Source organism: Phyllostomus discolor, chromosome 6, assembly GCF_004126475.2.
Source record: "Phyllostomus discolor isolate MPI-MPIP mPhyDis1 chromosome 6, mPhyDis1.pri.v3, whole genome shotgun sequence".
NCBI lineage: Eukaryota > Metazoa > Chordata > Mammalia > Chiroptera > Phyllostomidae > Phyllostomus > Phyllostomus discolor.
In genome coordinates this window covers 80,600,106-80,622,501 of record NC_040908.2, presented here as the reverse complement: position 1 = coordinate 80,622,501, position 22,396 = coordinate 80,600,106, and the positions used below count along the sequence as shown (strand labels likewise).

Below are 22,396 nucleotides of genomic sequence, written 5' to 3'. Positions count from 1 at the left end.
TGATATTTTTATTTTAATTGAATTTAAATTGCTACATGTGGCTATTGGCTACCATGTCAGATGGTGTAGGTTGAGATGTCATATGTTTATGAAATGATATATGCAAAGCTGGTAACTGTGGTTCCCTCTGGAGAAAGGTTTTAGTGTCTGGGGTGCAATTAAGTTTTATATTTCATTGACTTTTACATTTAATTTAATTTAATTTAATTTTTCTTAATCCTCACCTGAGGACATGCTTACTTACCCTAGAAAGAGGGGAAAGAAGAGAGAAAGAGGCAGAGAAACATTGATGCAAGAGAGAAACACTGATCAGTTGCCTCACCCTGAGTGGGGACTGAACCCACAACCAGCCATATGTCCTGAGTGTGGATGGAACCCACAACCCTTTGGTCTGTGGGACAATGCTCCAACTAACTGAGCCAGGGCTTCATATTCTTTAAACTGTGTACCATGTGCTTAATTTTTTTAATCAGTGAAAAGATATAATACCCACAAAAGACCCCCTTGTTTGATGGAGACCAAGGGCTCCTTTTAAAACCTTTGTAAACAACCTAAGAGTGGTGTCTCTGGCTTCACCCCCACCTTAAAGTGTCAGGCATCAGGAGATATAAAGCTCAACATTGATGTTCTTTCCAAGGTAGCTACTCTGGGAAAAAGACAAAGCTGAACTATAGCTCTGGCATGGATTTGTTCCTGTTGCCAAGTTGCTTCTCCAGGTTCCAAAACCAGGCAGAGCTCCATGGGTCCATCATCAGCATCACTGAGGAGAAATTGGATCACTGTAGCAGGAGCCTGGCCTAAAACATCACTGTGACCAAGCACAGTGAAAGAGCCCAGGTCCCATGCTCCTTGTCCTTCCAGGTCCAGGCCAAAAGAGCAATGAAGTCATCAGAGTGGATAGGCTCTTGGCTTTCAATGCTCTTAGTAAAGACAGCAATGGTGTAGGTACAGAGAAACTAGTCAGAGGCTTTAAAGGGTTGGGAAAGTGGAAACCAGTGGGGTGAGAATCCAGTGTTCTTTTGGGGGCGAATGGGACTGGAGCTGTACTTTGAAGATTAAGTTGTCTCATGAATGAATGTGTTGCCATATTTGAGGGAGAGGGAACCTCTCCCAGATAATGGATGCCTACAGAACCCAAGGAAGAGGTTGTTTTCTGACCCTTTGGAAAACACCAGGGCAAGCAAGCACTTCAGTCTTTGAAGTCTGAACTGATTGGAATCATTTCAAAGCAGGGCTCTTAATGTCAAATTTTGGCTCCAAGACTTATAGTGTGATCATGGGCAAGTTATTATATTTAAAACCTTCAAGACTCAATGTACCACCCTGATAAACAGGATAATAAAATTAGGTTTAATCATAGGAAATAGACAATATTTGACCATGTTTAACCAACAAAAAATAGCATTTTAATGCTTTCACTTTACCTTTCCCATTTTGTGGAGATATTCTGAGGATTCCATGAGCTAGCTCAGTACCTGGCACTTGATATGTTTTGGTCAGTTCAGGTATTTAAAGTTCAAAATATTTAAAACTTTGTGTGGGCTACCAAACCCCCTAGGTCTCCATGTTTCTGGTTATAAAATGGGAAAAATGCTGTAGTAAGGGTATTATGAATCATGTCTGCACACTCTGTACAGTAGTCCTTTCCCCAATCTTCTCAGCTCAGAGGGTAGGTTTTTCTGACCAGGTAATTTTCTCTCCCAGGAAATATTTTTCTGCATTCTAAATAAGTACCAGAAATCTATGAAAACTTAATAACCATCCCTGACCTGTTATGGCTGAAAAGCAAAAGGTCACTAGTTTGACTCCCTATCCAGGCACATGCCTGGGTTGTGGGTTTGGTCCCCCTTGGGGTGTGCATTAGAGGCAACAAATCAATGTTTCCCTCTCAAATCAATGTTTCTTTCTGTGTGTGTCTCCCTCTCTTCCCCTCTCTCTAAAAATAAAAATGAACAAGTAAAATATTTTTAATCAGCAATTTGGAAGACAAGGTAGCAGAAAACACCCAATCAGAACAGGAAAAAAAATGTATTAAAGAAATGGGCATAGTTTAAGGGACCTTTGGGACAACATGAAGTATACAATATCCACATAATAGGGGTATGAGAAGGAGAAAAGAAAGAACAAGAGATAGAGACCTATATGAAGAAATAATGGCCAAAAACTTCCCTACCCTGGTGAAGCAAAAATACACACAAGTCCAGAAAGCACAGAGAGACTTGAACAAGATGAACCCAAGAGGCCCACACCAAGACACATAATAATTAAAATGCCAAAGGTAAAACAGAGAGAATCTTAAAAGCTGCAAGAGAAAGACAGTTACTTATAAGGGAGCTCCCAAAAGACTGGCCATCAGCTGATTTTTCAACAAAAACATCCCAGGCCACAAGGGACTGGTACTAATTCAAAGTGATGAAAACAAGGAACTACAACCAAGACTACTCCACCCTGTAGAACTATCATTTAATATTAAAAAAGAAATAAAGAGCTTCCAGACAAGGAAAAGCTAAAAGAGTTTCTCTCTCGCATTGATGCCTCCCTTCTCTCTTTATCTTCCTCCCTTCCTTCCCTTCTCTCTAAAAATCAGTAAGTATGTCCTCAAGTGAGAATAAAAAAAAAGAAGAGAGGAATATAGTTAAAAGAATAAAGTGGCAATAAAAACATACCTATCAACATTCATGTTAAATGTAAATGGCTTAAATGCTCCGATTGAAAGGCATAGGGTAGCTGAATGGATTTAAAAAAAAAAAAAAAAAACAAGGCCCATATCTTGAGAATGATCCATGTGAGTTTGAGAAAAATGCATATTTTGCTTTCTTGCTTGAAATGTTTTGTAGATCTCAATTAAATGCATTTGATCTAGTGTGTTGTTTCATACAGCTATATCCTTATTGATATTTTGCATGGAAGATCTGCCCATTGTTGACAATGGGGTGTTAAAATACCCAACTCTAACTGCATCGCTGTTGATCACTTTCTTGAAGTCCTCCAAAATTTTCTTTATATATTTAGGTACTTTTATATTGGGTGCATATATGTTTACAAGAGTTGTATCCTCGTGTTGTACTAAGTATTATGTAGTGTCCTTGTTTGTCTCTTATCATGGCCATTCTTTTGAAGGCTACTTTGTCAGACAGAAGTATTGCTACCCTAGATTTTTTTGTCTCTATTTGTATCCCTTCACATTCTGCCTGTGTAAATCCTTTGCTTTGAGATGGGTCTCTTGTAGACAGGATATATTTGGGTTGTGTTTTCTTATCCATTCAGGTAATACCCTGTGTCTTTTCCTTGAAGCATTTCATCCATTTATATTTCAGATTATTATTTTGAAATACATTTTATTGATTATGCTATTACAGTTGTCCCATTACCCCCCTTCATTCCTCTCCACCCTGCACACCCTCTCCCACCCACACTCCCCCCTTTAGTTCATGTCCATGTATCATAAGTTCTCTAGCTTCTACATTTCCCATACTATTCTTGCCCTCCCCCTTTCTATTTTCTCCATACCATCTATGCTACTAATTCTCTGTACCTTTTCCCCGTCTCTCCTCCTCCCACTCCCCTGTTGCTAACCCTCCATGTGATCTCCATTTCTGTGCTTCTGTTCCTGTTCTAGTTGTTTGCTTAGTTTGCTTTTGTTTTAGGTGTGGTTGTTAATAACTGTGAGTTTGCTGTCTTTTTACTATACATGTTTTTTATCTTCTTTCTCTTAGATAAGTCCCTTTAACATTTCATAAAATAAGGGCTTGGTGATGATGAACTCCTTTAACTTGACCTTATCTGAGAAGCACTGTATCTGCCCTTCCATTCTAAATGAAAGCTTTGCTGGATAGAGCAATCTTGGATGTAGGTCCTTGCCTTTCATGACTTGGAATACTTCTTTCTAGCCCCTTCTTGCCTGCAAGGTATCTTCTGAGAAATCAGCTGACAGTCTGATGGGAGTTGTAGGTAACTGCCTCCTTATCTCTTGCTGCTTCTAGGATCCTCTCCTTCATTTTAATCTTGGGTAATGTAATTATGATGTGCCCTGGTGTGTTCCTCCTTGGGCCCAACTTCTTTGGGACTCTCTGAGCTTCCTAGACTTCCTGGAAGTCTATTTCCCTTGCCAGGTTGGGGAAGTTCTCCTTTATTATTTGTTCAAATAACTTTTCCACTTGTTGCTCTTCCTCTTCTCCTTCTGGTACCCCTATAATTAGGATGTTGGAGCATTTAAAGGTGTTCTGGAGGTTCCTAAGCCTCTCCTCTTTTTTTTTTGAATTCTTGTTTCTTCATTCTTTTCTGTTTAGTTGTTTGTTTCTTCCTTCTGGTCCACTCTATTTGAGTCCCAGTTTTCTTCCCATCACTATTGGTTCCCTGTGCATTTTCCTTCATTTCACTTAGTGTAGCCTTCATTTTTTCATCTAATTTGCAACAGAATCCAACCAATTCTGTGAGCATCCTGATCACCAGTGCTTTGGACTGTGAATCTGGTAGTTTGGCTATCTCTTAGTCGCTTAGTTGTATTAGTTCTGGAGTTTTGATCTGTTCTTCTGTTGGAGCCATTTTTTTTTTGTCTTGTCACTGCTGTTATATGATGGGTGGAGCCTTAGGTGTTCACCAGGGCGGGTCAACCCAGTTGCTGGGTTGTGACACTGTATGTGGGGGTGGGGTCAGAGAGGGAACAATGGCGCTTGCTCTGCTCTCTGTGGGACTTCAGTCCCTTACGCTGCTTCCCACAAGCAAAGTGGGCCTTTCTGGTGCTGGTTCCCAGGTGGGTGGGCTTGTGTATGTTCTAGGACCCTGTGGGTCTCTCCAGAGAACTCTCCTGTGAGGCTGGGAGTCTCTCCCTGTGCTTCAGCTCCTACAGGTGTTTTCAATCAGTGCCCCAAGGCTTTATTTCCTGGCCCTGGGACCCTGGGACTGCCTGGTCAGCCAGCCACCTTATACACAGTGCCTCGCTTCGCAATCACCGCCTCACTGGGTCTGCCCATTGCCATCCCAGGCCCAGGGTCTGCCAGCCACTGCCTGCATGCCCAGGGTGTTCCCACTGCTGTCTTGCACACCCGGGATGCCTGACATGCCAGTCCCACTGCTCTTTGTGCTGTGACCCCTCTCCACCAGTCTGCCCTACTCTGCCCCTCCTACCGGTCTGAATGAATGTGTCTATTTTAACTCCTTGGTTGTCCGACTTCTATACATTTCAATTTTCTGTCAGTTCTGGTTGTTATTCTGTTTCTAAATTGTTGTTTCTATCTTGGTTGTGCGAGGAGGCACAGTGTGTCTACCTATGCTTCCATCTTGGCCAGAAGTCTTCTCTCTCTCTCCCCCTCTCTCTCTCTTTTCTTCTTCAAGCAGACTCTTTAGCATCTCTTGTGGTACTGGTTTGAGAGAAATGTACTCCTTCAGCCTATTTATTTATTTATTTATTTATTTATTTGGTCTGGGAGGGTCATTTCCCTTTCCATTTTAAATGATAGCTTTAGTGTATACAGTAGTCTTGGTTGCAGGTCCTTGCTTTTCATTACTTGGTATATTTCATGCCAGTCCCTTCTGGTCTGTACTGTTTCTGTTGACAAACCAGCTAACAGATTTATCAGAGCTTCCTTATAATTAACTAACTGTTTCTCTCTTGCTGTCTTTAAGATTCTCTCTTTGTCTTTAAAGTTTGCCATTTTAATTGTGATGGGTCTTGGTATGAACCTCTTTGGGTTCATCTTGACAGGGACTCTCTGTGTTTCCTGAACTTGTGTGGTTTTTTTCCTTCTCCAAGTTTGAGAAGTTTTCTGTCATTATTTCTTCGAACTGGTTTTCTATCCCTTGCTCCCTTTCTTCTCTTCTGTCCCTGTTATGAAAATTTTATTATATTTCATGTTATCCCAAAAGCTCCCTTAAACTCTCCTGGTTCTTTTAAAATAGTTTTTCATTTTTTTTGCTATGACTGTTTTCTACCTTGTTCCAAGTCACTGATTCAATCTCTTGCTTCATCTAGCCTGCTTTTAAATTTCTTCTAGTCTATTCTCCATTTCAGATATTGCATTCTTCATTTTCCATCTGGTTCTTATTCATAGTATCTATGTCCTTTTTCATGCTGATGTCATTCACTTTAAATTTCTCACCCATCCTTATAAACATTATACAAGTTTCTTTTTTTAAGACTTTATTTATTTATTTTTAGGGAGAACGAAAAGGAGGAAGAAAGAGAGGAAGAGAAACATGATGTGTGGGAGAAGTATCAATTGGTTGCCCCTCATACATCTCCAACTGGGTACCTGGCCCACAACCCAGGCATGTGCCCTGGCTGGGAATCAAACCAGCATCCTTTTGGTTCACAGGCCAGTGCTCAATCCAATGAGCCACACAACCCAGGGCTTAAAAACATTACTTTGAACTCAATGTCTGATAATTTGCTTGCCTCAACTTCATTTTAGCTCTTTTTCTGGGTACTCCTCCTTTTCTTTTGTTTGGAGTTTGTTTCTTTATTTCCCCATTTTAACCGTCTCTGTTTGTGTCTATGTTTTAGATAGATGTGCTTTGACTCCTGGTCTTGTGGGGTGGCATTATGTCATAGGAGTCCTGTGTGGTACCCAGTGGTGCTGACTCCTTGATCTCCTGATCTGGATGCTCTAGAAATACCCTTTGTGTGGGTTATATGGACTCTTCTGTTGTATTTGGGTTCTGATTGTTGTTGGTTTATTCATTGGTGGGTTCTCCCCTCCAGCTGGCTGACTGATTCAACCCCTACCATGTCTTGCATGCTGTTGTACAGGCTGGCAGAACAAAGAAAAACAACCCCAAAATAAAAACAAAACAAGCAACCTTCCCAACCACAATAGCAATTTCAATGACAAAAGATCAGAGAATAATAAAAGTGGGGAAAGAAATGGAATATTAGGGAAAGGGGAAAATAAAAGAAAAAGGATAAGAGGACACCAAAGGACAGAAAAATGATTATGGGAGTAAAAAGGGGAAAGGAACTGATACAACTAATGAATTGAAAGGGGAAAATAGGAAAAAGATAGAGAAAGAATAACAAAAATATGAAAAGAAAAGAAGAAGGGGATAGTGAAGGGGAAGGTAATCAATAGTAAGAATAAAATAAGAGAAGTGACAGAAAAATAGAGCAATAAAAATAGAAGAAAAAATTTAAAAAAAATAATGAGAGACTTCCAGCCAAGATAGAGGTGTAGGTGGAGACACTGTTCCTCCTCACACAACCAAATTCAGGACAACAAAAATTTAGAAACAAAAAAACAACCAGAACAGACAGAAAATTGAACTGTACGGAAGTCCCGACAACCATTCATCCAGACCGGTAAGAGGGGTGGATACAGCAGCCGGGGGAGAGGTGCTGCAGCAGAAAAAGTGGTAGCTGGCAGACTCAGGCATGCCAGGCGCACACGGTAGCTAACAGACCCTGAAGGCAGACCCCGGGCACAGGCTCGGAGAGGCAACAAGCAGACCCAGAGAGGTGCATGAGGCAGCTGGCTGTCTGCAGTTACACATTCACATGCAGGTAAACCAGGTGAAAACACGCAGCTAGACAGACCTCCCAACCCAGGGTCCCAATGCCAACAAATAAAGCCTTGGGGCAAAATAAAGCCTTGGGGCAAAATAAAGCCTTGGGGCACTGATTGAAAACACCTGTAGGAGCTGAAGCACAGGGAGAGACTCCCAGCCTCACAGGAGAGTTCTCTGGAGAGACCCACAGGGTCCTAGAACATACACAAGCCCACCCACCTGGGAACCAGCACCAGAAAGGCCCACTTTGCTTGTGGGAAGCAGCGTAAGGGACTGAAGTCCCACAGAGAGCAGAGCAAGCGCCATTGTTCCCTCTCTGACCCCACCCCCACATACAGTGTCACAACCCAGCAACTGGGTTGACCCGCCCTGGTGAACACCTAAGGCTCCACCCATCATATAACAGCAGTGACAAGACAAAAAAAAATGGCTCCAACAGAAGAACAGATCAAAACTCCAGAACTAATACAACTAAGCGACTAAGAGATAGCCAAACTACCAGATTCACAGTCCAAAGCACTGGTGATCAGGATGCTCACAGAATTGGTTGGATTCTGTTGCAAATTAGATGAAAAAATGAAGGCTACACTAAGTGAAATGAAGGAAAATGCACAGGGAACCAATAGTGATGGGAAGAAAACTGGGACTCAAATAGAGTGGACCAGAAGGAAGAAACAAACAACTAAACAGAAAAGAATGAAGAAACAAGAATTCAAAAAAAAAAAGAGGAGAGGCTTAGGAACCTCCAGAACACCTTTAAATGCTCCAACATCCTAATTATAGGGGTACCAGAAGGAGAAGAGGAAGAGCAACAAGTGGAAAAGTTATTTGAACAAATAATAAAGGAGAACTTCCCCAACCTGGCAAGGGAAATAGACTTCCAGGAAGTCTAGGAAGCTCAGAGAGTCCCAAAGAAGTTGGGCCCAAGGAGGAACACACCAGGGCACATCATAATTACATTACCCAAGATTAAAATGAAGGAGAGGATCCTAGAAGCAGCAAGAGATAAGGAGGCAGTTACCTACAACTCCCATCAGACTGTCAGCTGATTTCTCAGAAGATACCTTGCAGGCAAGAAGGGGCTAGAAAGAAGTATTCCAAGTCATGAAAGGCAAGGACCTACATCCAAGATTGCTCTATCCAGCAAAGCTTTCATTTAGAATGGAAGGGCAGATACAGTGCTTCTCAGATAAGGTCAAGTTAAAGGAGTTCATCATCACCAAGCCCTTATTTTATGAAATGTTAAAGGGACTTATCTAAGAGAAAGAAGATAAAAAACATGTATAGTAAAAAGACAGCAAACTCACAGTTATTAACAACCACACCTAAAACAAAAGCAAACTAAGCAAACAACTAGAACAGGAACAGAAGCACAGAAATGGAGATCACATGGAGGGTTAGCAACAGGGGAGTGGGAGGAGGAGAGACGGGGAAAAGGTACAGAGAATTAGTAGCATAGATGGTATGGAGAAAATAGAAAGGGGGAGGGCAAGAATAGTATGGGAAATGTAGAAGCTAGAGAACTTATGATACATGGACATGAACTAAAGGGGGGAGTGTGGGTGGGAGAGGGTGTGCAGGGTGGAGAGGAATGAAGGGGGGTAATGGGACAAGTGTAATAGCATAATCAATAAAATATATTTGAAAAAAGAAAAATAATGAAAAGGCTATGAAAAAGAAAAATAACTAAAATAATGAAAAACAACAAAGTGGAATTTGTCTCAGCAGAGTTTAGAACTTGCCTACTGAGTTCTCCCTTTGGATACAGCTCTGTTGTGTCTGAGGCTGGAGTCAGGTGCTGTCCACAGCTAGCCCTCAGCAGTTTTAAGCACCACTGATCCAGATTTTATGGCAAGTTCCTCCAGGCTTGGCCCAGCTTGGTTTTAAGAGCACTAGGTCCAGGGGCATGTCAGCAAATGACCCATGTCACTGCCAGATCTGCCTTTGTCTGTCTCTGCCTGCTGGCCTACTCTCAACCTTACACTAGCCATAGACCTGACTATTTCTGAGAGGGCTTCTGGTGGAATCAGGGTGGTGGGACTGCTGGATCTACTATGGCAGGTGCCTTTCAGACTTCAGGGAAAACAGGCTGGGTATGTTCTCCCACCCCCATGCCACTCATCTGAGTGTGTTTGGGAGTATTTGCCTGTACTCAGCAGGGTAGGCCCCAAGTGGGCTAGTGGGTGGGGCCTCCAGAGTCCAGGTTTTGGGTCTGCTGGAAACCAGGAGGGTTTCTATGGCTCTCCTGTGAGAGGGAAGTGCCAATCTGTTTCCTGGGAAAGTGTATGGAATGGCTACCCACAGCCAGTCTCTGACACCCACTGAGTCAGTATGTTGCTATCTCCCCAGCAGTAGTTAAGATATAGGTTGAGAGAAAATAAAAAATAAAAGAAAAACACCCACACAAAAGAAAATAAAAATGGAACAAACCACATAAAAGGAAAAAAAGATGCAAAGTTGGGGGAGAAGGATTACAGCAGTTGGGTGGAGGGATATACCACAGGGAAGGTAATTTTTTTCCCCCTGGGAAGGGCTTGCTCTTTTCACGCAAGATGGCTGCTGCAGAATCCAGGTATATCCTGGCACAGAAAGCCCCACAGCCACTTCCCATGCCTCTCCCCAGTGCCTCCCACTCTATACTGTCCTTATGAGACTGTGGTCTGCACTGCCTCCCCTTCGCCGGGGCCTAAGGTAAGTGATTGCAAACATAAGACCTGTGCTTTGTCCTCTTTAAGAATTAAGAAAGACGAAAAAAAAATAGTGGCTTTGTCTAAGAGAACGGGTCTCATCCCTCCCCAACAGAGACAAACCCCTCAGCCTTTCACTGCTGGGTGCTACATGGGGGCTGATGGTGGCACTGGCACTCTGTGTTTGGGAGCCTGGTTTGTGTTCCCTGCTTCTCTCTTTTCAAGGGGAAGCTCTGGCAGCCACACTGCCACCTCAGCATGCTGCCTTTTGCAAGAGCCAGCCCCTTTAATGACCTCACCCCTCCTACTGATCGTGGTGGGTTTTTTTCATTCTTGGTAAAAAGCCTCTTTTTCAGGTAGTCTTCAGTTTATTTCAGGTGTCTAGTCCTCTCTTTAGTTTAATTTCCAATTTGGTTCTAGGAGGAGGTAGCAATATACTCCCCTACTCCATTACCATGTCTTTTCATGGTATGTTTCCTATTTCTGTCCTTGGAGAAGCCTATAAGCAATGACACCCCGTAGCAATGAGGACACCAACACTTAGATCTTGCTTTCTAATTTCATTTTTCAATAATATAGTTTAGGTTGTATTTACCTTTTATATTCTCTTTCCTCCATGACACTCTTTTTATGTAATTCATCTTTTTTCTTTAAAAATCATTTTTAAAAGTTTTGCATTGTTCTCTATGTTGATATTAGAGGTTCTTATCAGATTTCTTTTTTTTTAAAGATTTTTATTTATTTATTTTTAGAGAGGGAATGGAGGGAGATAGAGAGAGAGAGAGAAACATCATAGAGAGAGAGAGAGAAACATCATAGAGAGAGAGAGAAACATCAATGTGCGGTTGCTGGGGGTTCTGGCCTGCAACCCAGGAATGTACCCTGGCTGGGAATCAAACCTGGGACACTTTGGTTCCCAGCCCATGCTCAATCCACTGAGCTATGCCAGCCAGGGTATGATTTCTAATAATATTGGCTATCTGCTCTGTGCTTGACTAAGAGTGTGGGGCTAAATAGCTATGAAATCTCTAAGCATGTCCCTGGGACTTGTTGACTTTGAGCTTCACTATAGGAGGTGATCTGCATGGGTCATTTAATGGGAAACAGGTTCCCCAGACAAATCTCTTTCAATCTCCTGCTTTGAAATACAGACGTGTGCTCAGAGAGCCAAATGGCTGAAAGGCATTAAGGGATTTGAACATTCAGCATTCAATATCTGAACAGTCACTTAAACCTTCTACTTTACTATGCCTGCTATTCTCCAGTCCAGAACCTCTCTGACTTTCTCCAGAATATATCTCAAATCGTCTCCTTAGGTAAAGTACAGGCAGTCAACCAATGAAATTGAGTAGGAAATCTATCTTTCTCACTTTGCTTTCGTACAACCCTCCTTATTTTGGACCTAATCCTAGTTCCAGAGGTACTTGCTGCAGCCATCTCCTATGCCTTCTAAAGATTTTGTGATGTGTCCTGGCTGGTGTGGTTTAGGGGACTGAGTGCAGGTCTGCAAACCAAAGGGTCGCTGGTTCAATTCCTAATCAGGGAACATCCCTTGGTTGCAGGCCAGGTCCCCAGTAAGAAGCGTGCAAGAGGCAACCACACATTGATGTTTCTCTCCCTCTCTTTCTCCCTTCCTTCCCCTCTCTCTAAAAATAATTAAATAAAATATTATACACACACACACACACAAGATTTTGTTATGTAATTCAGGTAGGTTTCAGATTTCCCACTGTCATTTTTATTTTTTTATTTTTTAATTATATTTTATTAATTATGTTACAGAATGTATCCATTGGGTGGGCCCAGATACTGTTACTGAAACAAGCTCCCTCCCCTGGGGCCTTTCTGTACTATGGTTCTCGCCTGTCACCAAGTGTTAGGAATTGTGGCTCTCAATGCCAGAGTTGGTAAAAAGGAAAGGAACTATTTATTCAAAAGTTATACAGGTTTAGAACAATGGCAGGATGTCTCTGTTAAATCCCAAGTCCCTTTATAATATCCATAAACACACAGTCTGCCTTTCCCCCTTTGTCCTGTCAGGCCAGTCAGGTGTACTGTATCTCAGGAAAAGAAATAGAAGTCTGCAGCTCAGCTAGACTCCCAGTTCCTCTCAGTAATCCATGCTCAGCTGGCAGGTCTTCTGCAATCCCCAGCACCATCAGCTGTGTCTCTGTGATCTCCAGTTCTTAATCCAAAACCATGTGTCATGTCCTCATGGCCCACCAGTGAGAGTCTTTTCATGCCTTTCCTTCCCAAATGGTCTCGAATTATCCTCCTGCACAGTCCTGCATTGTCTGTCCTCCTGCCTGGAGGCCCACCTTTAGTTTAAATCCCAGCCTGGAACTTCCTTTGTAATCCCATTTCTGACTCCTCCCATAATAAGCTACACCTACTAGCACCCCCATATTTTCAGCCTTCCTTGACTGCCATAGTTAGTCCGGGCAGGCATGGCCCTGTAGTGGGGAGTGAACCATTTCCAAGCTCTCACTCAGGCACTGTGACCAGGGGTAGCTGCCTCCCAGCTACATTGGGTCAAATTCATGCCCATCTCCCTCACTAGCCTGCTGTTGATATGCAAAATAACTCTCAATGGCCCTGCTCCATGTCTCCCATACCCTAGCCAGACTTTGGGTGGGTGGTTGGCACTGGCTGCACTCCATTACAACTGCACCCCATATACTGTAATAACATATTACAGTTGTCCTGATTTTTCCTACTTTGTCCCCTCCACCCAACACCCCCCCTTCTCTCACGCAATTCCCCCACCTTTTTTCATGTTCTTTGGCTACTCCATTTCCTATACTGTACCTTACACTCCCATGACTATTCTGTAACTACCTATTTGTACTTCTAATCCCCTCACCTCTTCACTCATTCCCCTGTACCACATCCAATCTGGCAACCATTAAAATCCTCTCTGTATCCATGATTCTGTCTCTGTTCTTCTGGTTTGTTTAGTTTGTCTTTGTTTGGTTTTTAGATTCAATTGTTGATAGATATGTATTTTTAGCCATTGTATTGTTCATAGTTCAGATCTTATTTTTCTTAATAAATCCCTTTAACTTTTCATATAATAACAGTTTGTGATGATGAACTTCTTTAGTTTTTTCTTGTCTGGGAAGCTCTTTATCTGCTCTTTCACTCTAAATTATAGCTTTTTCGAGTAGAGCAATCTTGCCTGTATGTCCCTGCTTTTAATAACTTTGAATATTTCTTGCCAATCCCTTCTAGCCTGGAAAGTTTCTTTTGAGAAATCAGCTGACAGTCTGATGGGAACTCCCCTGTAGGTAACTAACTTTTTCTCTCTTACTGCTTTTAAAATTTTCTCTTTATCTTTAACTTTTGGCATTTTAATTATGATGTGCCTTGGAGTGGGCCTCTTTGCGTCCATCTTGTTTGAGACTCTGTGCTTCCTGGACTTGCATGTCTGTTTCCTTCACCAAATTAGGGAAGTTTTCTTTCATTATTTTTTCAAATAGGTTTTCAATTTCTTGCTCTTTCTCTTTTCCTTCTGGCACCCTTATGATGCAAATGTTGGACATCTTGAAGTTGTGCCTTTAAGATGTCCAACATTTAAGATGTCCCTTTAAAGTCTGCTTATATTATCCCATTTTTTGGAGCCTTTTTTCTTCCTGTTGTTCTGATTTTTTTTGTTTCTTTATGTTCCAAATCACTGATTTTGTTCTCAGCTTCGTCCAATCTCCTGTTGTTTTCCTATAAGTTGTTCTTTATTTCAATTAGTGTATCCTTCATTTCTGACTGGATCTTTTTTATGCCCTTGAGGTCCTCACTAAGTTCCTGGAGTATCCTTATAACCAGTGTTGTGAACTCTGCTTCTAACAGATTGCTTATCTCCATTTTGTTTAGCTCAGGGGTGTCCAATCTTTTGGTGTTTTGGGGCCACACTGGAAGAAGAGTTGGCTGGAGCCACACATTAAATACACAAACTCTAAGAAAAACTGATGAGCAAAATAAAAAAGGTCCATGCATAATTTTCATGATATCTGCCACCACTGATAAGCAAAAATGTCCTCACATAATAACCCTAATTATGCAGTGGCCCTTTCTCTAATCTTTTAAAATCATCAAGCAGGTCCCAAGTTTGTGGTCATTAATATAAAAAATGTACATATCTAAGTAATAAAACTTAGTATAAAACTCAGTAATAAAACTAATGTTTTAAGTAAATTTACAGTTTTGTGTTGGGCTGCATTCATAGTCATCCTGGGCCACATGTGGCCTGTGGTCTGTGGGTTGGACACCCCTGGTTTTGCTCTTTTTCTGGAGTTTTGATCTGTTCTTTCATTTGGGCCATGTTTCTTTGTCTCTTTGTTTTGGCAGCCTTCCTGTGGTTGTTTCTATGTATTTGGTATAGCTGATATGATTCCCAGTCTTGGTTGTGTGGCCTAATGTAATAAGTGTCCTATAGGGTCCAGTAGCACAGCCTCCGCTATCACCCAAGATGGGTACTAGAGGGGCATCCTTCATTTGGGCCGAGTATACCCTCCTCTCGTAGTTGAGCCTTGATTGCTGTTGGCAGATCAGTGAGAGGGATTTGTCCAGGCTAGTCAGCTGAAAGGAGTGTCTTTGACCACTTACCACCGACCTCCACCCTCTGTGGAGGATCAGCTATGCAGGGGTAGGGTGGTGGTGCTACAACATGGTCTTTAATTGTCTACTGGATGGGCAGGCCCTTGTATTTCCCAGGAGGTGCAGGCCAAGGTCAGCCCCCACCTGTGTTCTGCCTGGGGCCACCTTGAATATGCTATAAAGCAGTCTGAGATATCTGCTACTTGTGCTGGGATTAGAGATTCCCAGGAAAAGCCAAACTGTGAATCTAGGCTGGCTACTGCTAGTGCCAGGTCTGGGGCTCACTGAGGCCAGCTATTGTTTGTTTGAAAGGATTTAGGAAGTTGTAAAGCTTGAGCCAAGACCAGCCAGTCATATGGAAAAGCACCTTGGATGGGTCCATAAGTTGTGTGGGACGGAGATTCTGGGGATCTCCAAGGAGGGTCAAACAGTGTTAGCCAGGCTGATGGTATCTCAGCTATGGCACCAGCTTGCCAGCTCTGCAGAGAGGTTTAGAAAAGAGACAATGGCCTTTGCTCGCCTTAATCCCAGACACTTCAGTTTCTCCCTGTACACTGTTGGTGGCTTTCAAGCTACCACTCTGGTGCTCGAGCTCAAAGGGAGTGAGTCTGAGTAGGTAAGTCAGTTCATGTGTGGGTTCTTCAAGAGGAATTGCTTGGGACTCTAGAAGTTTCTTCCACTGACTCAATCCTTGCTGTTTTTTGCAGCCAGAAGTTGTGGGCACTTATCTTCCTGGCACTAGAATCCTGGGCTGGGGGGCCTGGGAGTCCTTATTCCTGAGATACCACTCTTGAATTTATATCTGCCACATGTGGGCAAGGGACCAACCCATTCTGTGTCTGCAGCCCTCCTACCAGTCTGGATGGATGTGGTTTCTTTAATTCCATAGTTGTGAGACCTCCATTCAGTTCAATTTCTGATGATTTTGAATGATTGTTGTTCTATACTTCAGCTGTAATTTTGATGTGGTTATGTGAAGAGCCATATCTGCCATATCTGCCTATGCTGCTATTTTGACCAGAAGGCCCCACTACCATTTTTGGACCTAGCTTTTTTAGTTCTGCCAAATCAATAACCCTTTGATGACATTCTACTCTTCTTCCTGTCCTAGTAGATTTTTTTCTTTTAACAATACCTCCTCTCTGTTAAAATTTGTAATTAGAAATAACTTTACTGTAGTTATAGTGGTGATTTGAGAGGGAGTGAAATTAGATGTGTGTTCAGTTTGCCATCATAACCCAGAACTGTCTTACCTTCAGTCTTGTTTTCACCAAATCCTACTTATAAGCCCCTATCTTACCTCTTACCAGAAACAAAAGTGGGATCAGGGATTTAAACACTCTTGCTGCAGAGGGCAACCAGTCATTCAGGTTAATGTTAATGAAGACAAGGCCAAACCTACCTCCATCTGGGTCAACAATGAAATTCAAGTTCTATCTTAGGGGTAAGTCCATCATATTATGACAGTGGTAATAATCAGTCAGTTAGTTGGAAATAAAATCTAACAAGGAGGACCAGAGATGGGGCTTAACCCACAGAAAGAGTAGTCTACAAAGAATTGTATAGTTTGTCACTCAAATCAATGCTAAAGTTTTGTATAGGCCTCCCAGTTTCAGTAAGAACTAAAGGACTAATCCAGAAATTGCTTATAACAAGAGCTAGAACAATAGATTCCATTTCAAAGGATTCACATTTGGACAAGCCTGATACCATAGAGACTGACTATATTCTCAAGGTTTGTTTAGGTTCTTGCTACTAAGAGTATAGCTCAAGGACAAACAGCCAGGGTATCATCTGGTAGTTTGTTAGAAATGCATAATCTCAGGCTCTACACTAAGCCTGTTGTGTGAGAACATAACACATTAATAAGACCCCCAGTTGATATGAATATGCCAACAGTTTAAAGGTCTTCCATATCTACTATTGGGTCAGAGTGAGGGTAACAGCAACTACAATTAGTTATACTCTTACAGGATTGAAGAAATTAAATCAAATTGAACTGATGCTACTTTATTCATGATGAATAAATGGATTTTTCAGTGTTTGATTTGCTCATAAAAAATTCAAGTATACCATTATGACAGGACCTAACAAGGTCAATAAACTTTGTGGGATGGTTGTATTTGTTCAATTAAAGCAGCAGAACCCCATCATACTGTTAGTATTAAGTTCATACTAAAAATAAGATAAAGAAACATATGTCTATGTTGGAATAATTCATAAAAGTTTAGAAAAACAAACCAAGAATAACCACCAGGACTCTTGGGAGCCTAGGAAATGGAATGTAGAAACAGTATAGCTTCATATTCTTAGTAGAGTAGAAACATAATATTTGGAGTCAAAGACTTGATTTGATTCCAGTTTCATCACTTACTGGCTAAAAATTGGCCAAGTTACTTAACCTCTGGAAACTGAGTTTTCTCATCTGAAAATGAGGAATAATAATATCGAATCATAGGGTTATGTTAGCATTAAATAAGATGGTCAAGAAGACTTTAAAATTGTGAGATACCATGCAAATATGACTTTTCTTGTTATTAAGCCCTTGGTTCAATTACAATTCTGTAAAACAAAGCTATGACCAGACTATGACTGGAAAGTCTGAGGGATTAGACAATTAACTACATGTTGGAAGGAAGAAAGGACGGAAAAAAGGAAAGAAAACAGAAAATTACAAGCATTGACAAGGATCCTGGGAGAAATTGAGACTGTTGGTACATGGCTAGTCGGAATGTGAAATGGTCATCAGTGTGGAAAACAGTATGTTAATTTTGTAAAAAAAAAAATTAAACAAAGAATTAACTTACAATACAGCAATTCCACTTCTGGGTATATACTCAAAAGAATGACAAGCAGAGACTAGAACATGTATTTGTACACCCATGTTCATAATAGCATTTATCATAATACCTTGTGGGGGAGCTCTGCCCGCAGGCCCCCCCACCACCACCACAGATGAGAATAAGTCTACCAAGACATGATCTGCTTGGGAAGGAAAGGTGGCCAATCTCTCAAAGGAGAAGGGCCAAGAGCCTTTTCCTCAATGGGCTTTTATTGGGTCCCTTTGCACAAGAATACAGGTAAAGCTCATTAATCATTGTCAGGCAATAAGGATTAAACAATAGATAACAAAGAACCCTGAGGGCCTATTTTGAGTCAGGGTCAGATAGCTAAAGAGCAATAATGCTTTTGAGGAACAAACTCACTTATTGCTTGGACCCTTATTTAATTGAGAGCATTCTAAACAAAGCAGATTTCACAGGATTTTACATATTCATTCTTAGGCCTGATTGCCTGGAAACCTGCCCTTTCCAGCACAGGGCTGCACCACCCTCTGTCATTGTTTTAGGCTTAAGTCAGGCAGGTGAAGTAAGGCAGCCAAGAGATTAGGAGACTTCTTGCAGACAGAATGAGGACTCAGGCTTTGTCAAAGCTGAGGGGTGAGGGTCCATCACCCCCTTTTGCTGTACCCTCCAAGTCCTTCCTTGGGGGCCTCCCACATGATTGTGCCTGTCTTAGGTCTTTCCTTCCTTGGAGAATCTTACCCGTCATTGGCTAACTGACCAAGTGTTGGGAGCCAGTTGTGGATGAAGTACAAGAAGCAGAAGCAGCACTCCTGCCAGGGAGATAAGCTTTGTCTTCTTAGTGGCTTCTGGTCTGAAGGTCACTTTCTCAGCTTTAGCCTTGGGAGGGTTACAGCTTCTGAAACCAGGAAGGGTGATTCCCAACAATACCTAAAGGTGGAAATACAAATGTCCATTGATGAGTGAATGAACAAACAAAATGTGTTATATGTATACAGTGGAATATTATTCAGCCTTAAAAATCAAGAAAATTTGGCAGTTGACTTCCAGCATAGGTAGATACACTTTGCCTCCTTGCACAAGCAAAAGAAGGACAACAACAAATTTAAAAACAAAAAATAACTGCCAGAAAATTGAACTGTATAAAAGTCTGACAACCAAGGAATTAAAGAAGAAACATTCACCCAGACCAGTAGGAGGGTTGGAAATGGTCAGCCAGGGTGAAGAGAACTCACAGCAAGGCAGCAGCTGGAGGACCGGGGCAGGTAAGGCGGCGGCTGGCAGAGCAGGCAGTCCCACATTCACGTGAGGATAAACTGGTAGGAACAACTGGGAAGCAAGATGGACTGTGTAACCCAGAGTCCCAGAATGGGGAAATAAAGCCTCAAAACCTCTGACTGAAAAAACCATTGAGGGTTGCAGATGCAGGAGAAACTCCCAGACTCAGAGAAGAATTCACTGGAGAGACCCACAGGGTCCTAGAATGTACACAAACCCACCCATCCAGGAATTGGCACCAGAAGAGCCCAGTTTGCTTTTGGGTAGTGCAGAAAGTGACTGAAAGGCAGCCAAGAGCTGAACAAGTGGCATTGTTCCCTCTCTGACCCCTCCTCCACATACAGTGCCACAACACAGCAAAGTGGGTTGTGCCACCCTGGCAAATACCTGAGGTTCCACCTCTCACTACATACAGGTGTGCCAAGACAAAAAAAATATATACGGCCCAAATGAAAGAACAGATCAAAACTGCAGAAAAAATACAACTAAGTGATGAAGAGATAGCCAACCTATCAGATGCACAGTTCAAAACACGGGTAACCAGGATGTTCACAGAAGTGGTTGAATATGTCATAAAATAGAGGAAAAAGTGAAGGCTATGAAAAGTAAAATAAAAGAAAATGTATGGGGAACAAACAGGGAAGGGAAGGAAACTGGGACTCAAATCAATGGAGTGGACCAGAAGGAAGAAACAAGCAACTAAACAGAAAAGAATGAAAAACAAGAATTCAAAAAAAAAATGAGGAGAGGCTTAGGAACCTCCAGGACATCTTTAAATGCTCCAACATCCTAATTATAGGGGTACTAGGAGGAGAAGAGGAAGAGCAACAAGTGGAAAAGTTATTTGAACAAATAATAAAGAACTTCCCCAATCTGGCAAGGGAAATAGACTTCCAGGAAGTCCAGGAAGCTCAGAGAGTCCCAAAGAAGTTGGATCCAAGGAGGAACACACCAAGGCACATCATAATTACATTACCCAAGATTAAAATGAAGGAGAGGATCCTACAAGCAGCAAGAGATAAGGAGACAGTTACCTACAAAAGAGTTCCCATCAGACTGTCAGCTGATTTCTCAAAAGAAATCTTGCAGGCAAGAAGGGGCTGGAAATAAGTATTTGAAGTGGTGAAAGACAAGGACCATGAATTGTATCCAAGATTACTCTATCTAGCAAAGCTTTTTAGAATGAAAGGGAAGATCAAGTGCTTCCCAGATAAGTTCAAGTTAAAGGAGTTCATCATCACCAAGCCCTCACTATATAAAATGTTAAAGGGACTTATCTAAGCAAAAGAAGAAGTTCAAAACTATGAACAGTAAAGTGACAACAAAATCACAACCATCAACAATCGAACATAAAAAAATGAGAAAAGAAACAAACTCAGCAAACAACCAGAAAAGAAACAGATTTACAGAAATACAGATCACATGGAAGGTTATCAGCAGGGAGGAGGAGGGAAAGAGAGTGGGGAAAAAGACACAGGGAACAAGAGGAATAAATGGCAAGTGCAAAACAGACAGGGTGAGGTTAAGTATAGTATAGGAAAAGGAGAAGCCAAAGAATTTATATATATATATATATATATATATATATATATATATATATATATATATATATATCTCATGGACATGAACTAAGGGGGACAAATAGTGATGGGAGTGGGACTGCAAGCCAGAGAGGAATAAAGAGGAGAGAAAAATGGGACAACTATAATGGCATAATCACTAAAATATATTTTAAAAAATCAAGGAAATTGTCATACATACTACAACATGATAATCCTTAAAAATATCATGCTGAGTGAATAAACCAGACACCAAAGAACAAGTACTTTATGATTCCAGTTATATGAGGTACCTGAAGTGGTCAAGTTCATAGAGACAAAAAATATAGTGGCATTGTCAGGGACTGAGGGAGAGGGTAAGTGGGAAATTTTTATTATTTAATGGATATAGAGTTTCAGTTTGAGGAGGTAAAAAAGTTCTGGAGATGAATGGTAGTGATGGTTGCACAACAATGTAAATATATTTAATGACACTGAATAGTATACCTATGAGGTATGTCCTTGAGGAACAAGACAAGGGTATCCACTTTCACCACTTCTATCCAACATAGTACTGGAAGTTCTAGCTACAGCAATCAGATGAGAAAAAGAAATAAAAGGCATCCAATTGGAAAGGAGGAAATAAAGCTGTCACTATTTGCATATGACATGATAGTGTACATAAAAAACCCTATAGACTCCACCAAAAAACTACTCAACCTAATAAGTGAATTTGGCAAAACAGCAGGATACAAAGTCAACATTCAGAAATTGAAGGCATTTTTTGTACACCAACAATGAAATACCAGAAACAGAACTTAGGGGGGAAATCCCATTTAATGGAAATCCCATTCCCATAAACACCAAAAATAAAATACTTAGGAATAAACTTAACCAAAGAGGTAAAAGACCTGTACTCAGAAAACTGCACAACACTGAAGAAAGAAATTAAGGAAGGCACAAATAAATGGAAGCATATATTGTGTTCATGGAGCAGAAGAATTAACATCATCAAAATGTCCGTATTACCCAAAGCAATCTATAGATTCAATATAATTCCTATTGAAATACCAGTGACATATTTCACAGACATAGAACAAGTATTTCAAAAATGTATATGGACCCATAAATGACTCCAAATAGCCTCAAATATGTTGAGAAAAAAGAATAAAGTAGGAGGGATCACAATACCTGGTATTAAACTTTATTACAACGCTGCTGTAATCAAAACATTCTGGTACTGGCATAAGAACATGACATATAGATCAATGGAACAGAATAGAGAGCCCAGAAATAAACCCGTGTCAATACGATCAGTTAATATTTGACAAGGGGGAAGGAACATAAAATGGAGTAAAAATAGCCTCTTCAATAAATAGTATTGGGAGATCTGGACAGGTATATGCAAAAAAAAAAAAAAAAATGAAACTAGACCACCAATTTATACCATACACCAAAATAAACTCAAGATGGATAAAAGACTTAAATGTAAGTCATGATACCATAAAAGCCCTAGAGGAGAACATAGACAGGAACATTTCAGATATTCCATGCAGCAATATTTTCATCAATATGTCCCCTAGGGCAAGGGATGTAAAGGGGAGAATAAACAAATGGGACTACATCAAACTAAAAATCAACAAAATGGAAAGGGAACCAACTGTATGGGAAAACATATTTGCCAAGAATACCTTGGACAAGGATTTGATCTCCAAAATATATAAAGAACTCACACAACTCCACACCAGGTAGACAAACAACCCAGTTAAGAAAAAGTGGGAAAAGACCTAAACAGACACTTCTCCAAGGAGGACATACAGAGGGCCCATAAGACACATGAAAAAATGCTCAATATCACTAGTAATTAGAGAGATGCAAATTAAAACCACAATGAGATATCACTTCATACTGGTCAGAATGGCCATCATTAATAAATCAACAAACAACAAATGCTGGCAAGGTTGTGGAGAAAAGGGAACCCTAGAGCACTGTTGGTGGG

The 22,396-nt window shown here is 41.1% G+C and overlaps 1 long non-coding RNA gene across 1 annotated transcript; it reads right to left on the bottom strand.

Annotated features, from left to right (window-relative positions):
* Positions 1-234: 234 nt before the first annotated feature.
* LOC118501477 lies at positions 235-17,837 on the bottom strand. The gene is made up of 4 exons (XR_004904104.1): positions 17,688-17,837; positions 17,371-17,378; positions 13,012-13,021; positions 235-245 (listed from the first exon to the last, which is right to left on the bottom strand). It is a non-coding gene; the product is annotated as an uncharacterized LOC118501477 (long non-coding RNA).
* Positions 17,838-22,396: the final 4,559 nt, after the last annotated feature.